Source organism: Equus caballus, chromosome 16, assembly GCF_041296265.1.
Source record: "Equus caballus isolate H_3958 breed thoroughbred chromosome 16, TB-T2T, whole genome shotgun sequence".
Lineage (NCBI taxonomy): Eukaryota > Metazoa > Chordata > Mammalia > Perissodactyla > Equidae > Equus > Equus caballus.
Genome location: NC_091699.1, coordinates 39045783 through 39061581, shown reverse-complemented (window position 1 = coordinate 39061581; position 15799 = coordinate 39045783). Strand labels below are relative to the sequence as shown.

General features: G+C 40.5%; 1 protein-coding gene across 2 annotated transcripts in view; it reads right to left on the bottom strand.

The window, feature by feature from the left end:
• FHIT (fragile histidine triad diadenosine triphosphatase) overlaps window positions 1–15799 on the bottom strand; it is a 1347126-nt gene that overhangs the window by 1300645 nt on the left and 30682 nt on the right. For both annotated transcript variants that reach the window (XM_014731565.3, XM_023621204.2), the window contains exon 2: window positions 13463–13511. The gene's annotated coding sequence lies outside the window, so the exon portion shown is untranslated. The remainder of the gene's footprint in view (window positions 1–13462; window positions 13512–15799) is intronic.

The following is a 15799-nucleotide window of genomic DNA, read 5'->3' as shown; positions in this document are numbered from 1 at the left end:
TTCAAAGTGCCTCTTTCGTACTAACTGTGCAATTTTAGTCAAGTTACTTAACTTCTCTAAACTTCCATTCCCTCATCTGATAAATTCTGAAGAATAATATCTGCCTTATGAATTGTGATAAGGATTAAACAAAAGAATTCAACAAAAGTGACTACCGCATTGCCTAGAGTATAGAATAAGCTAAAGATGCAGGCTACATTTTTGGACCAGATCACAATACCATGGTAAATGTCAACGGCATAATGGTTCCACATTGTTATAACATAATATCCACATGCTTTCATTCACTGTCCTAGTATCTTCCCTGTTTGCCAGTATCAGAGTTTTTAATGTTTAGAGAGAGAACGAAGCAGGTTAGCAGGTCCCAGCGGCACAAACAGGCACAGTATCATGTGCAAACCATTCTTCATAAATGCATCTTAACAAATGTGTCCTGGGTTGCTGATGACGACAATTCATTCCCATTTTGAAGCCCCCTGCATGTTTCACTTCTTTCTCACTCTGAATCTCCTACACTCATCACACCCATAGAGCTCCCCTCATTTCTACATCAGAAGGATGAGCACCTGCAGCCACAGGAGGGGAAGTTTAGGACCTGAAGCCTGTAATATTTTTCAGACAGAAAACACTCTCTCAATCCCTCTACCCAGGAGATGGTAAACTACTCTGACATCTCAGCTGTTGCCCCTCCAAGCAGATTCACACGCCTCTCGGCTAAGACCCCCTTTGGGCTGGCATCTGATCATGTTTACAGTTATTCATTATGACTGGCTATACACAGATAGTGCCTTTGGTGTCAAACCAAATGGCCCCACAGACCCCTAGTCCAAGACAGCTGGAAGATACAGACATATATTAAATAAGACACAGACAGGAAAATCACATTCACTTCCTTGAGATGGAGAAAGACTGAAGCAGACCTGCTAGAGTGCTCCAGAGCTCCAGTGCAGGAAGGCCCACAGCAAGCAGAATGGGATCAAAAATCTGAGGTGCTTTGGGGTCACAAAGCTTGCCAGAACTGCTTCTGTAAGTGCCTGCTAGCAAATATGCCAGCAAGGAAAAAGATGAATTGTTTCGAAGGAGGATCATCTTGAACCAGAAGGACCAGTACGCATTCTAAGTGCCAGGGCACATTCCTGAACCTTTCAGCCCGTGCACATCTATTCTGATTCCGTGCACCTCCCTGTGGAAGAATCTCTCCAAGAACACAAAGTGGAGAAGTGCCCTTTGCCACCTGCGATCATCTAAATGGAGAGTCATGGGGGGAGGAGGAAGATAATGACCTGAAGAGATGGCCTCCAGTCCTCAGAATCCACTATAATGAACACTCTGTTTAAACAAGGGGAACTCGCATTTCCTCAAAAGGCATTTAGACACAGTCACATAATTGGGAGCGAATCGAGGAACTCTAGAAAGAGCGGCACATTTCCCCACTGACACAGCTGTATTGAAAAATCAACCCGTGGCTCTGAGGGAAATGAGAAAACACAACTGGTGATTTCCAGCATGGCATCCAATCTTCATTTCTGTGATCCCTCAATTCTCAGTTCAAGTATAAACAGACTTTTTTTTCCCTGAAGTAGGAAAAGGATTAAGTAGGCAGGATGCTTTCTGAGTTCTGTGTAGCATATGTTCATAAGCTTTGCTTTTGTAGCATTTATGGATTCATTCTGGAGTAGGGTTAAGCCGGAGCAAAGCAATTTGGCATGCTTGCATTTGCTTTATCAGGAGAAGCAAGCGCAGTCTGCAGGGGCACCCTGACCTGAGAAGGCAAGGAAGCTTCCTGGAACCCTGAGGGGGGATGCTGATTATTTTCCTTACAGGGATGCTCAAGCTGAGCCATCCTCTTTGCAAAACAGTAAATGAGCTTCATGCAAATTATCCTCAGGAAAGTGGTGGCCCAGGGGACAAGAGTGATCATTATCACGCAAACTTAATTTCTGGCCAACTTCAACAACCACCCTGCAGTATGTCCTCTACCACACAACCTCAGGGTCAGCATTCCAATCCATCCCAGCCTCAGGACCACATTCAGCAGAAGATGCGCTTTCCAAATCTATACCTCCATTTCTATATGCCATATCCACACAACGGAATACAGTGCAGCCCTTAACGATGACGTAGTAGAAGAATGTTTAGTGTTCACAAGACCATGTTAAGTGGAAAAAGCAGTACATGTCATTTTTTAAAAAAACAAACCTATATAGAGAACTGACTGGGAAGAAATACCCCAAAATGCCGTAGGTGGTCATCTCTGGTCAGTAGGATTATAAACAATTTCTATTTTCTTCTTTTTAGCTGATCCGTGCCCCAAATATTCTAAAATGCAAATGCATTACTTTCGTAATATGAATAAAGTAATTATAAAGTGATTTAAAGATATAGACTGACATTTACAAAAGGGTTCTTCCTCTGCAAAACAAAGAAGTATTTCCATTAAAGTAATATAACTGACCTGCACCATTGAGAAAGAACTACCACATACTTCACATTCACCTTTGTTATTAACACCATCACTAACTACTTCTTAAGTACCTGCTGTATGCAGGGCCCTGAGCAGGCATCAGTACTCAACTCAATAACTCAGGTAGTAACTAAGTTATTTACATCACTGAGACCTTACCAGTGTTATTAAAGTTGGAGAACCTAAAAAGCAGCATCTAATAGGGGTGTTAATCCATCCACCTGCCCTATATTACACCTTCTCAGAGAACCTCTGCCAATCCTGCCAAGTAGGATTAATAAAATTAAGTAGGCAGCCAGCCAGGTGGCCTGTGCCCAGCCCCCCATCTCTTCAGCAAGGTGGGCAGCTGACCTACATCAAGCCGTTCAGATACTTTCCCCGAGGAAAGAGGAATTGGAGTGCAGTAATGCCAGTTGTCTCCATGAGCTCTTTGAATGGGGCAGAGGGAGCTGCAGAGACAAAGCGGACCCAACTATGCAGAGCAGAGCAGCCAGTACGCAGGGAGAAGCAGTGGTGAGCAGGCCAGTCACTGCCTTTAGGATGGAAATGCTGAGAGACAGTGAAGCGCAGACATGTTTATCCACTTACCTGTCCTGCTCCCATTAGCTCCTGAGGGTCAACCACTTCCTGGTCCAGTGCCTCAGAAGGCTCTCAGTCCAACCTGCCCTTGAATCTGTAAGCTGGCCTGTGGCCTTATAGCAAGTGCCCCATCTTCCGCTGCTTTTCTTGCTATTAGTTTTGTTTTGTTTCTTGAAAACAAATGCTTCCTAAGACATAGTTACAAGGGTCAAAACTATGAACCCTCTTTCCTCACTTTGCATGGCTGATTCCTCCCTCTTGTCCTTCCTTCAGAGCTCAGCTAAAATGTCATTAACTCAAAGAAGCCCTCCCAGACCACCCCATATGAGGATGTCTGCTCTGTTTTGCCTCCTATTGTTTCCTGAATAGGACTACACATAATTTTATATGTGCATTGGTTGTTTAATAGTTACACTCTGTCTCCCTCTCTAGAATATAAAATCACCAGCAAGGCCCATGTTTCTTGCACCTCATACAGCACGTTCCTGGCACATTACAGGAGGTCAATGATGTTTAATGCATCAATTAGTCAAGTACAAGAGTACATATTCATTTACACAATATACAAATAATCATTAAGCACTTAAGATTTGCAAGACTTGGTCCTTTCTCCACAACGAAGTAATGATTCAAAAAAGGACATTAGGTATATATGCAAAGACAAGAAATATCCACATAGCAGATAAGGCTGAGGGCCTATCCAACAGCTATCTCCTCTTCTGCCTTACAGGTAAAACCCCAATATTATTGAGGTGCCCTCCCTCCACAAAGCCATGTGCCCAGAGAAGGTGAGATCACCCCAGCTCAGGGGTAAATCCTGATTAGTTTAAACCAGAGAATGGGTTACAGCTGCTCAGATAACCACCCCCTTAGCCCCTAGGGCAGCAGGGTAGGAATATGGCCAGAGCAGCCAGAGCCCCCACTCACACCCTCAACACACACACACTAGCCACCTCCAGCTGTGAGCAGCTGCTTCTGTTTACTTAATGTGCTGACCAAATGTTATATTTTCTATGTGTACCATAATAAGAACAAACTTAGATTGGAAAGCACCAATCTAAGCCAATCAAGGTAATCCCATCCTGTGTGCCAATGTCTGATTTGGAAAGGAGTATGTGGCTGTAACCAGCAAAATGGGACTTAAGGGGAAGCCTGCTGGAGGAGTTACAGGGAAAAGTCCCTTGCTTTTAAAAAGGGACACACAAAGGGGTCAGCCCAGTGGCATAGTGATTAAGTTCACACACTCTACTTCGGCAGCCTGGGCTTCACAGGTTTGGATACCAGGTGCGGACCTCCACACAATTCATCAAGCCATGCTGTGGCAGCATCCCACATACAAAATAGAGGAAGACTGGCACAGATGTTAGCTCAGGGACAATCCTCCTCACCAAAAAAAAAAAATGGGGGCACACAAGAATAGACAGTCTGTTATGCCAATGGATGCTGCCATATGTGTAGATGGCTCCCCCAAAAGAAGCAGCCATCTTAGAATCATTAAGACAGCCAGTCTGAGGACCAAGTCAATACACTGAAGATGGCAGAGGAAAAGGAGCAAGAAATGGAGACTTTAACGACATTTTTGAGCCACTGAATTAACAAAACCTGGAGCTGCCTGCCTCAGGCTGTCTTAGTTCTTGAGATAATTCATTTTCCTTATTCTAATGGGGTTTTTTCGTGTGTTCAAATGTAAGTTGGTAGAAAAATTCGCAAAATAACTGACAAGGCTTAGCAATCTGTCAACAGCTTAGTGCTCAAAATCCTCTTCCTGCTGCACAGTGACAACCATCAAAGGCACCCCGGTGGGTCCCCAGTTGCTTGGCACCAGGGAAAAGTAGATTGAGGTTGGATTCCAGACATTGAAAGCCAGGGTTCTGTAATGCCTTTCTATCAATCATTACATCCATGGGGCTCAGCAGGTAGACAAGGAGAGGGTGGGAAGCTTCTTTTATTAATTCCCATATCATTTGAGCCATTTTGAGTTGACTTTTTGATTATCTGCAGCCAAAAGCATCTTCACTGATAAATCTATCTTCACATAATTAGCAGAAAATTTATGTGACCCCCTTCGAGCAAAAGACTCAGGAGAAAATGGTGCAGAGATTCATAATTCTGCCCACATTCCTCCAAATCTTCAGATGATGGGTCTTAAGTGAATTTTTCCCAAAAAGGAAGACAATTGAGATGCCAGGAAAAGAATTAACCATGTGATCATCTGACACTCTCTCCATCATGAGAGGCATAAAGCACCCCATGAATGCTGATGCACCACCTTGTCTCAGTGGCAAATTGGGGGCAACATAATTTAAAGATATCAATTTGTACTTTTTGTTATCCCTCTTGTGTACATTTTTCCCTTTCATATCTCAAGAACTTTGACAGAGTTTGTGTTCCCTATGACTCAGGGGCATATCCAAAAGAAGAAAGTACTAGAAGGCAATCCCTAACCCCCCAAAGTCTGGTCCCTTCTAAGGATTTTTCTTTCAAAAGCCTAAATTCATGGAAAGACATGTGCTAGATACCAGCAGAAAGGACAGGGATAAAGACAAGTTTGGGCTGTTTCATTTTGTTTTAAACTTCTGTTTCCTTTGATCTTGTTTAGGTGTTTAGGTTTAAGTTTCCTGATATTTGGTAGAAGCTGGAGGTTTTCTGGTTCCTTAAAGTAGTGGAGGCTGGCACCCTGCTCCCTGACAGAACTCTAGGGAGGTGATAGGACTTTTGATGGGGATGGTGAGGGACTGCTGGGAAAACGAATACTAGGGCCTTGAAACCACAGTGAAAGATCCCAGTGTCCTTTGCACAGACACAGCAGGACCACCCAACACTGCTTTGACAAGTAGCCTCTCAGGGTGACCAGGGTAAACTAAGGATTAGAGGACCTTTTCCTGAATGTTCTGTGTTGTGGCAGACCTGCATTACTTCTGCATCAATGACACTAAGTGAACAGAAACCCCAAACATTCTTGAGATAGAACTTTCAACATTTAGAGAAAAGAAAAGGGACCAAGTATGCATGCGTAATTAAAATTCATGCATGCAACATTCAAAACAACTTTTCAAAATGAAACCTTTAAAATCAGCATGCAAACTTGGTTTGTATTTTTAATTGGCTTGACATGTCATGAGTTCCCCAAAGGACACTACACTAGCAGGCCAAGTTCCCACTAGTTACTCAATATATTCGCACCAAGTCCTGCTACCTTAAAAAAGGAAAACTAACTGTAAGACAGATAGCTCCACAGCTGATAAACGTTATTGAATATTTTCAAAACATTAAAATAGAAGGCAATAACAATGCTTTTATTTTAATTCTCTCTAAATCATGCCACACCCATTCACGAGAAATGACTACATTTCTGTGAAAGTGCTGGGAATTAACGAAGATTGAATATAAAGAAAATAAGTGCCCAATATACATGGCACTTTAACAGTTGGGACTCTCAAATAATACAAAAGCATTTTCAAGACACACATGGGCTATGAAGTGAAAATGTTCTGGGAGGAAGTCTTCTCTAATAATACTTACCTACTTCAGAGAGCGCTGGGAAGCTCTATTAACACCAACGGAACACTTTCAGATCTTCAAATAAAAAGACTATGGAAATGCAAAGTATTATTATTATAGTTCTGAAAGAATTTCACACCTAGGGATGAGAAAACCCCAGGCCAAATCTTACTGCTTCTCTCCTGCCTGATAAATAAGAAATGTCCTAGCAGGGAGGGTGGGAGTAGGTGGGCAGGATGGAAATCTAGCAGAACAAAGACATCAAGGTTTCTCTTTTACTTGGGCTTTGTATCTTCCTAGACGTCATTTTGGGGGACTCTCAGAAAAAAAATGAGTACCTTTAAGGTCAGGGTTAAGTACAGGGACAACGTTCGCATTGTTTTTATACCAGATAAAAAGTAACAACCTGTGAACTGAAAAAAAGTAACCTTGTCCACTTCTATGGAGCACAGTTCCTCCCAAAGCACTTGCCAAACTTAAAAATGGCAGGATAAATCATTACCTAAATCACCTACCAGTGCGATCTCACCCAGGAGGTCAAAAGGCAGCTGCTTTAACAAACACCAGGATTTCTACTCAGCTACTAAGAGCACTGCACAAGACTGTCATTTGTTTTGCTGACGGACGGGATGGTGATGATGGTGGTGGTGGTGATAATGGTGATGATCATGATAGTGATGATGGTTGTTAAAAAACAACATTTAACTGAGTAAATAAAAGATCTCATTGGCTTTATTCAACAATTCCTGAATTGGGCAGCATCCCATCTAGCAGACAGAGAAGTGCCCCAAAGAGCTGTACAAAATGGAAGGCTTTTACAGGCAGAAAGGAGGTGAGACAAGGGAAGTTATTAGCAGAGTGAATTGTTTCAGTTGAGTTCACCTTCCTCTAGGGGAAGGCAGGGGTCTATTCAGCAGATTACCTCACTAGTGTTAACGAGGTAACTTCAGATTGACTGGTTAGGATGACATTCCTGGGGGAGGCTGAAACCACAACTAGGTTAAGTATTAAGTCTCAGTTTGATGATGTGGGCTTAGCACACGGGACTCCATTTTGGGCCTGTTGTTTCTTTTTTAACATGGTAATTATGGTACAGTCATTAGCAGCATAATGACGTTTCAGTCAACGACGGACAGCATATAGACAGTGGTCCCATAAGATAAGTGCCATAGCGTAGGTGTGTAGTAGCCTATACCATCTGGGTTTTTGTAAGTACACTCTACGATGTTCATACAATGATGAAATCACCTAACAATGCACTTCTTAGAATACGTCCCCATCATTAAGTGACAGATGACTATAATGATAGGATATAGAACAGAAGTTCTCAAACCCTGACAATCAATGGAATTGATGTGGATTAAGGCTGCCCCAGCTAGAGAAGCCCAAGGTGACCTGGCCTACATGCCAAACTATACGACCCAGTGGACTTTTTTTATGGTATGAATTAGGACTGCCCCAGGGAGAGAAGCCCAGGGCATCCTCACCTGCATGCCGATCTATATGGCCAGATTCGTATCTAAAGTTATATGACCGCACAATAACCAGACCCCATCTGCACTGAAATCATTTAATGACTTTTTACATCATCTTTTCTTTTCTCCAGTAAAAATAAGTCACATACCCATGCCTTATAAAATTAGCCCTAACCCTCAACTCAGGGCAGCAGCAGGAGCTCTGACCGCCCGTGGGTCCTGTCCCCACGCACCAGCTCTGCCTGCCCATGGGTCCTGTCTCTATGCCAGCGGGGGCAGCAGAAGTGGTGGCAGCAGAAGCTCTGACTGCCCATGGGTCCTGTCCCCATGCTATTCCACACTATTCTCTAAATAAAAGAGCACTACTGCCAGATCTTAAACGTCTAAGAAATCTTTCTTTTGACTCCTCGGCTCACCGACCCCGCATCAGAATCACCTGCGGAGCTTTTTAAAACAGACTCTTGGTCCCCATCTCAGATTCTGAATCTCTGAAGGTAGAACTCAGGAATTTTTTTTTTTAATGTAGCCATTAGGATAACAACTCAAGAGACAGTGTTTGTAAACAACATCTCGATTAAGAATGCAGGCTTTGCAGACAGACTAGCTGGAGCCTAACCCCAATTCTAACACATATTAGCTGTGTGACTCTGGGCAAAATACTCAGCCTTAAGCCTCAATTTCCATACCTATAAAATGAAAATATTATTACTGCCTATCTCATAAGGTAGATGACTAGGAAAGTAAACAAAATTTTAAAAGCATATATCAATTCCAAGAAAGACAAAAAGTTATATGTTAAAGAAAACATTACCAACCAGACCAACATGATAATGTAAATATTACATATTGATTTAAACAAAAATTGTGATATAACTATGTTAGGAGGCTGTGGGGACCAGAAGTGGTAGGAGTGGGGAGTATCAAAGAGCTATTGCTAAAATTGATATATCAGGGAAAAAGTGTATCAGCACATTATTTAGAAATAGAGAGTAAACACCAGAAGTATCAGAGTTGAAAGTTGCCAATTCTGGGGAGGAGGTTGGAAAAGAGAGAGAAAGGTAAGAGGATGGGGTCAGTGTTGCAGTTTTTTCAACACTTCCTTTTTAGTGCTGTTTTATTTTAAAAATGTAGATATGTTGCTCTGATAAAAATAAAAAAGAATTTTAAAAAATAATTCATAATATGTATAATATTGGACTTCTCTGTTTACAGGGGTGAACACAAAAGTTTCTCAATTTACCAAAACATGTTTTTTAAAAAACTGATTGATATAATCTCTCCAACTGTACCATCAAAATGTCTAGTTCTTGAAAGCGTACAGTAAACACTTCCTATGCTCCTGGCATGCTGTAAGTCCTTAAAAGACATCTGTTGAATTGAGGCCGGCAGAAAGAAATATAATGACAGAAGTTCCTTTGCGCAATCAAGGTCGCAGCAGGAAAGAGCACCTTCATCTGGGGTAATTGAGGTGAATTTAATGAAGCGTGTGAGCAAGGTTAAGGGGAACCAAGAAGGGAGAGTCCAGTACCCCGGAGCTGGCAAAAATAAAACTCCAGACTTAAAAGGGCAAAGGGAAGGAGCAGTTACCAGGGAACGGAAAGAGCTGTTGCTGCAGAAAAGAGGCCCCCTCCAGGAAGCGTGGCCTTCCTTAGAGGTATACAGCCACTGCCAACCCAATGTGCTGTTAGGAAGGTAGAGAATAATATTCCAACCTCGCATTCTCAGATTTTTTTCCAGTGCCTTCCATGTGGCTAATCCAATGGAAAGCCAGAGAGCAAGGGAGCCCAGGGAATGCTGACAATAGAGGTTAGCCTGCTGGAGCACAGAGCCTGTCAAGAGAAGCAAGGAGCTGGAGGCACAAATAGAAAATATCCAGCACAAGCACTATGCAGAGTTTTGTTTTTATTTTTGTTTTCTAATTTATCTCCCTTTCCTACTCAGCCTCATAAAACAGCTCTTGATTTTCCAATCTTTTTAATAAATATATATGGCATAATAATAATAATACATTGATGTTATGCAGCACTTTGCAATTTGCTAAGCACTTTCATGTACATTATCTTTATATCATCCTCAAACAGCCCTGTGCAGTAGATAGGGCAAGGGTTATCCTGATTTTACAGGTGAGGAAGCTGAGATCATAGGAAAAGTTAGGTATCTTGTGCCAAATCAGAAACCTAGCAAGTGGCAGATCCCAAACCAGGAGGCATGTTTCCCAACACTTCAGCTATGGCTCTTTCCACCATACCACGCTGTCATGCCAGTTATTCACAGTAGGAGTGCAAAATCGATGTCCCTGTGAAAAAATCATTAAGCAGCTTTGTTCTAGGCACTGCACAGAACACAGAAGTAGTCAACAAACAAGACACAAGGAGAAAGAGAGCAAACTGCCCATTCCACTCTCAGAAAACCACAAGCAATGCCAGAGACCAAAGTAATTGAGTTTTCAATCACATTTTACACATCATTGAAAAGAAGGTGTTCAGTAGGGCAAGAGAAGCATTCAAAAGAGAAATAAAAATTCAAGGGAAAGTAGAAAAATATTTAAAGAGTTTTGTTTGGAGATGCCAGGGTAAGCAGAAGGAAATCACAGTCCCCTCACAATCCCCATGCCACAAAGAGACCAGGCCCCAGAAATTGGAGAGGTGAAATCCCTGCTTTTCTTCTAATTTCCACCACACTCCCACATACACACACATCCTTTGAGAGCTTAGAGAAGCAGCCAAGAGTGACCTCTTTTTACCAAAAACAGAATGGTGAGGAGGCCAGCAAAATAGCCCATTTTGAAATACTAATTGAGAACTCTGCACCTTTTGTAATCTACTGCAAAACGTTCACTACTTATAGATGATGGAAGAAAGTAACGAATGCTATTTTAATTGAAAACCTCCAAACATACCCCATTTATTCCAAATCTACCTCCCTAATGTGCAAACTTCTCTGTCACTTAGGGTTCCGTGGTTGCAAGCAACAGAAACCAATTGGCTAATTTAAGACAGATTATTGGAAGGAAATTGGAGGCTCAGTGAATCCATGGCAGACTGGAAAACAAGGTTTGGAGACCATCAGTGGCCAAGACAGGCATGGAGGTTAGGAAATGGGAGGCGCTACAGTGGTCTCATAGCAGGTATTGGCAAAGCAGAATGCCCACTGGGAGAAAGGAGAATCTCTTAGCTCAAGATTCAAATTGCAAAGAAAGAGCATCCACTTAACCAAGCTTGTGGTCATGTACCCATCCCTTGGCTGAGTGTAGGTCCCTGAGTAGGGCCCCTGGTCACAGTTCCACTAGTCTAAGTACCTCAAAAGGAAATAAAAGTGCTGTTATGAAGGGAAAACAAATATAAGAAAGATACAGGAAAAAAGATACAGGAAAAAAAAGGGGAAAGTGGAGAAGTTCCTCTCTAGTCACCAAGGCTTTCTTCAAAAATTCCTTAAGAATCTAACCAGCTATCAGTAAATTACTAATTTCTTAAAACTGTACTAATTAGTAATGGACTACACACAGCCAAAGAAAGAGTTTTCCCCAATGCCTACAAAACTTCAACCTAACAACTTTTTACTTCCAGAAGCCTCATTTCTCATATTACCTGAAAGTTATCTTTTCATTTGATTTCTAAAGACAAAGCAGAATTTGCCCTTCTTTAGTAAAAACATGCTCATTTTGGAAACATTATCCTGAAGCTTCCAAAAAGGACAGACTTCTCAAAATATCTAATGAATTAATTCATAAGGATGCTAATGTTGATGATGATAATGATCATAATATTAACAAGAGCAGCAGCTGCTGACTCTACTGCGTACTTACCACGGGCCAGGACCCTGTTCAAAGCCCTCGATGCATAATAATTCATTTAACCTCCACAACAACTTTATGAGGAAAATAATATTATCATTCCCATATCACATTTTAGGAAACTGAGACACAGAGGGGTGAATAACTTGTCCACGGCCCAACAGCTAATAAAAGCCAAACCAGTACTAAATCCATGTCTGACTCCAGAATACCAATTCAACAGAAGATTTTCCTTGAGAGTGGAGGGAATGGACTGTACCAGTGTGAAAACACTCTCCAAGAGGAATGTGAGCAGCAAAGCTCTACCTAAAGATGGTAAGCTTCCGGAGACTGCTACATCACACTTCCTCCAATCACTTATGAGAATTTATTTCTAAAAGCTATCAAGTACTGCTTTATTTCAAGATGTGGTTCAATGGTCCACAGACATGTAAGTTATATGGCTGAAAATAAGAATTATCTACTGCTTAAGACAGTTTTCTCTTCATTAGAGGCCAATCATTACAGCAAAATTCCAAGCCAAACCTGCTTTCACACACCAGAATTTAGTCATCCCAAAATAAATCGTCACAATGGTATTTTTATGACTCACGTTTTGATTATTCAAAAGGGGTTTTCTCCAATTTCCCTAGAAAATTCTTTTTCACCCTCAAAATAAACATTAAAAATTCAGCCCCAGAAGTAGATTTGTCACAAAGTTAGGAAAAACTTAAAATATAAGGTAAATCAAAATGGCTTTTCAACTTTAACTAAAGTGGTCACGGTCATGATTGCTGTAATAAAAACGACAGAAAAAAACCTAAAATTGTCAAAAACATAATTGATGATGAAAACAAATGTAAAATTATGGCATATTTCACCCTGGCCACCAAAGACTCTTGATGAAACTGCAGCCCTATAATTCCCCAGAATGAATTCTTTAAATTAAAATACTTCATGCAGAACAGAAATTAAACAATGAATCAAAGAACAATGCTGTACAGTGGTATGCTTATAAATATACCTAGCAAAGAGGAAACAATTACATTTTTTCATGTAAAAACCAACTCAATTGTAATGTTCCACAGGAGGCAGAGTAGGTACTTTTCCCATTGCTTTGAACTTGGAAGTTCATTTCCTGTAACTCACTTAGGGTCCACAGTGACTAGGTGGAATGAAATTAGCTATACCAAACTAGCTGCCTTTCTCCTTTCTACAAAACTAGCTTCTCCACACAACTGCACAACTGACTTTCATGATAAATTTCATGCAGCCCAATTGAAATGCCACTCTGCATTTTATTTTAAATGCTTTATTTGACCAGCTGGTTTTATTTAACTATTGACCAGAAGTGGTATGAGTGCATTCTTTTTCCATCTAGCATTAATCTTAGTAAACTTAGCTCCATTGGAATGTCTTAACTGCTGAGAAGAAAGCAAAAGTCAGCAAGCGTACAATTGCATTTGGCTACCCTCAGCACATCATTTTATTTCCTCTTGCTTTCTGCTAACTATTGCTCAGCAGTTTTGCCTATGAGGGAGGACAAGCAGGTGGTTAAGGAAGTTGTCCTGTCAGCTATATCTTTAATCCAAGTGTTTAAATCTCTGAATAAAAGAAAAATCAATGTTGTAAAGGCAATGTTTGTCAAGGCCACGTAATAAATACACTTACCTTTACAGATTGTTCTCAATGGATTTCCCTTCTTTGCTGAGCTTCAAAACTACAAAGAGATAAAAACGAAAGCCCTGAGTTATCTGCGAGTAAAACACCAAACATTTTCTCTCAATGTCTCTAAGTAGCATTTCCATATACTATAGTATGTGGGGCTAGCCAAACCATTAAACCATTGATAAAACTTGTGCCTCGTATCTTCTGCACCAGAGGCCAATAAAAGACATAGCCATAAATTGAAAACGGCATACACATCTACCTTGAACTGAATCATGCAAACCTGGCCAGATCTACAGTCAAATCTTTTGGGGTGGGAACTCCTCAACAGAATTGGAACTGCTTAAAAGTATGGAGATGAAAATCAAATTAAGCATTATGTAGCATACTCGATCTGACCGAGCATTTTATTTTCTTATTTCTTCTAATGTCATCTTTCTTGCACACTCTATTTCCACTTCCATGAAAAAGCTTTACTTCAGGGAGCCTATTCCATTTATATGAGGTGCATGGTCCTCCCAATCCAGACTTCACCACTTGCCCCCATGAGTATACATATGCAAGCTTACAGGCACAGCCTGCCTTTCTCTAAGTAGAGTGCAGCCTTCTCTCAGTCACAGAGAAAGTCACAGAACAGAGGAAGCCTCACTCCTTCAATCAAATATTGACACGTTAAATTAAGCTCCCTATGACCAAAACATACTATGCACTGACATGCACAAGTCAATATGATAGGCGATCTGGTAAATTATAGTTGTTAAGGAATAGTAATAACTTAAGGTTTCCAGGGGCTGATTCTATAGCAGTCCAGCATTACTCACATGGTGACTCCATAGTCAAAAATAATTGGAATATGACTCTTTCTCATTCTTGGCTAGGTCCTAAGATCTCCTAAAGGTACAGTAGTTGGGAGCCCACTACTCCATGGTTTTCCCATGGTTCCTTTTTTTCCTTCCATATCCTAAGTAATTGCTTTAGCCCTTACTGGGCTATTTCCCTTCACATCCCCCTATCCCACCAAAGAATTCATTACCACTGATGCCTGGCCACCAAAGAGCAAGGTCAGACCTCCGGGCTGTGATGTAAACCTTGAAATATTAATGTAGGCCCATCCATGGGGTAGCATCAAAAATTTCCCCTTCCCTCGTGTTATGTGAATTGCAGTGGGGGTGGGGGAAGCATAATTTGAGGAAGACTAGATAAAATAGGATAATATTGAGTTTTGTAAAATCTGAGAGATTTATGGTCTGACAACATAAAGATTGAGCTATATCCCTTTCCACTTGGAACACACAAAAATGCTAAATAAAATATAGTGATAATTTAAAATATATATATACACATATATCTCCAAATAGCCAAGCTCAGAAGAAAAGAAGACCAATATGAAAAGATAATGAACATAAATTTTCTATAATGAAAGACATGAATCTTCTTGAAAAAGCACACCAAGACCTCAAGAAGATAAATAAAAGCAAATCCACACATAGATGCATCAGAAAGAAATCAAGGAACACCAGAGACAGAAAGAAAGTCTTAAAGTCAACCAGAGAGAAAAAAACAGACTCCTTGCAAAACAAGCTGTCATCAGCAAAAATCAAAGCAAGACAGTAATGGAATAACATGTTCAAAGTGCTGAGGGGAAAAAAAGTCAACAAAAATTCTATACTCATGCTAAACCTATCAGTCAAGAATGACAGAAAAATAAGGACATTTTTCAGGGAAAAAAACAAACCAGAATGTTTACTGCTCACAATAGTTCACTTTTGCTGAAAGAAATACTAAAACGTATACTTGAATAAGAAGAAATTGATTGTAGAAGGAAGGAATGAGGAACAAAAAGCAATGGTGAAAAAAGAAATTAGCAAGCATGATGATGGTAAATCTAGCAAATTTAATAATACATAATGAGTATTGAATAATAATTACTAAACCCTGGTTATAAACAACCCACAGTAACAATAATGACCAATTGTTAGGGTTTGCAAATAAGGTGAAATGGGTGGTTGACCACAAGCATATGGAATAAAGGAGGGGGAATGAATTCTTTAGGAGGAAGAAAGATACTAAGTTGTTAAAGGAATGCATTAAAGCTACTGATTAACTTGTTAAGGATAACCAGCATTTCTTTATGTATATAACCAAAGAGACCTTTGCATATATGCTCACAGAGATGTATGTAAGAATGTTTAGAGCAGAACTGCCAGAATAGCAATACTGAAAACAACCCAAATATCTATCAACAGTACAATGAATAAATACATTATTATAGATTCTTACAATGGAATATTATATAGCTTTGAAAAATCGATGAAACTGTTACACACATTGACATGGATA